This window comes from Schistocerca americana, unplaced genomic scaffold, assembly GCF_021461395.2.
Source record: "Schistocerca americana isolate TAMUIC-IGC-003095 unplaced genomic scaffold, iqSchAmer2.1 HiC_scaffold_98, whole genome shotgun sequence".
Lineage (NCBI taxonomy): Eukaryota > Metazoa > Arthropoda > Insecta > Orthoptera > Acrididae > Schistocerca > Schistocerca americana.
This window is the reverse complement of record NW_025726763.1, coordinates 637,501-640,000: the sequence shown is the minus strand read 5'-3', so window position 1 is coordinate 640,000 and position 2,500 is coordinate 637,501. Positions and strand designations below refer to the sequence as shown.

Genomic DNA, 2,500 nt, shown 5'->3' with positions numbered 1-2,500 from the left:
GAGATCGGCTTCTTCGTGAAGAGGTCCGCCCAGAAGTCCAGCAGACCGGGGATGTCGGGTGGCGGCTGCAGCAGGGTGCCGTCCAGCAAGCCGCGCACGCAACGCGCACGCGACCTACGGAAGGCGTCCTGTGTCCGCGCGTATTCCCAGCGGCGCCGCTTGCGCTTCTGCAGCGGCGGGGCGGCAGGCGGCCGCTTGGATGGTTGGCGCGGCCGCTGTGTCCTGGTGATCGACCTCTCCCCCCTGGACCCGACCGACGCAAGGGCATCCGGGAGCATGCCCAGGATGACATCGGGCGGCGTGCCCCGCCCCAGACCAATGACTCGATCCAGGGCAGAGAAACGCTGGGCGGAAGCAGGTAGCCCCGCCAGATGCTCCCAGATGGCGGCGTCAGTCGGCCCCTCCGGCGGCGGCCCGGTGGTGTCGGCCGCGAAGTCCTCGGCTGCGTCGACGGGCGGCGCAGCGGCCTCGCCCGCGTCAGGCAGCGAGCTCGCTGCTCCACGGCGGGACGCCGGCTCTTCACCCCGACCGATCTCAAGTGCCTCCATGAATTGGCGGACAAGCTGCTTGTGGGCAGCTTGCCGCCGTCGGCACTTGATTGCCTCAAGCGTTCGGTCGGGGAACATCCTGGTAAGTTCTTGATTTACAAAGAAGAACCGGGCGTCCCTCTCCAGGAACAGTTCGGCCTCCGCCTTGGCGAGCGACAGGACTTCTTCCTCCGTCCACCTCGCGCGATGCCTCTCCGTCACGATCTCAGCGTTGGCGGCCGCAGGGTGTTGGCGGCGGCGATGGACCCCGAGACCGTTCTTCGTGGTAAAAGTGCGGTGGCACTCACTGCAAGCAAAGGGAGCTACACAAACTATCGCATTTTCGTTACGGCCGGTTGGCCGGATAGGTGCTGGGGTAGCTGGGGTGGCACCTTCAGCGGAAGGGCCACCATCTCTTGTTTCTTGTCGGCTGCCCCCAACTATAAAGGGATAATGCGAGGGGGGGCTGGTAACCCCCCCAAGCCCCTGGTGCGGTCTTCCACTCTGCAAAAAATCAGCGGGCCCACGAGAAGGGGAGAAGACCGCAGGAGAGGAGAGGCTAAGAGGGCTAGGCCCATGTATTGCGCATCACTCTCCCTGTAACTATAACCCAAGGAAGGCACCTCGCAGCAGCAGCACGACTACATCAAGACCGCACTTCGAAAAGCCAAGTCCGGATGCAGCCACACCGCCGCCACTCGGCCACCTTAAGAGAGTCATAGTTACTCCCGCCGTTTACCCGCGCTTGCTTGAATTTCTTCACGTTGACATTCAGAGCACTGGGCAGAAATCACATTGCGTCAACACCCGCTAGGGCCATCGCAATGCTTTGTTTTAATTAGACAGTCGGATTCCCCCAGTCCGTGCCAGTTCTGAGTTGATCGTTGAATGGCGGCCGAAGAGAATCCGCGCACCCGCGCGCCCCCGGAGGAGCACGCTAAGGCGGACGCGGCCTCGCAGCAAGGAAGATCCGTGGGAGGCCAAGGCACGGGACCGAGCTCGGATCCTGCACGCAGGTTGAAGCACCGGGGCGCGAACGCCGCGCAGGCGCGCGCATCCTGCACCGCCGGCCAGCACGAGGCCAACCAACGGCGAGAGCAGACCACGCCCGCGCTAAACGCCCGCACTTACCGGCACCCCTACGGCACTCACCTCGCCCAGGCCCGGCACGTTAGCGCTGACCCACTTCCCGACCAAGCCCGACACGCCCCGATCCTCAGAGCCAATCCTTATCCCGAAGTTACGGATCCAATTTGCCGACTTCCCTTACCTACATTATTCTATCGACTAGAGGCTCTTCACCTTGGAGACCTGCTGCGGATATGGGTACGAACCGGCGCGACACCTCCACGTGGCCCTCTCCCGGATTTTCAAGGTCCGAGGGGAAGATCGGGACACCGCCGCAACTGCGGTGCTCTTCGCGTTCCAAACCCTATCTCCCTGCTAGAGGATTCCAGGGAACTCGAACGCTCATGCAGAAAAGAAAACTCTTCCCCGATCTCCCGACGGCGTCTCCGGGTCCTTTTGGGTTACCCCGACGAGCATCTCTAAAAGAGGGGCCCGACTTGTATCGGTTCCGCTGCCGGGTTCCGGAATAGGAACCGGATTCCCTTTCGCCCAACGGGGGCCAGCACAAAGTGCATCATGCTATGACGGCCCCCATCAACATCGGATTTCTCCTAGGGCTTAGGATCGACTGACTCGTGTGCAACGGCTGTTCACACGAAACCCTTCTCCGCGTCAGCCCTCCAGGGCCTCGCTGGAGTATTTGCTACTACCACCAAGATCTGCACCGACGGCGGCTCCAGGCAGGCTCACGCCCAGACCCTTCTGCGCCCACCGCCGCGACCCTCCTACTCGTCAGGGCTTCGCGGCCGGCCGCAAGGACCGGCCATGACTGCCAGACTGACGGCCGAGTATAGGCACGACGCTTCAGCGCCATCCATTTTCAGGGCTAGTTGCTTCGGCAGGTG

The 2,500-nt window shown here is 62.9% G+C and overlaps 1 pseudogene; it reads right to left on the bottom strand.

Annotated features, from left to right (window-relative positions):
* The window catches only part of LOC124593409, a 7,958-nt pseudogene that overhangs the window by 3,841 nt on the left and 1,617 nt on the right, over positions 1-2,500 (bottom strand).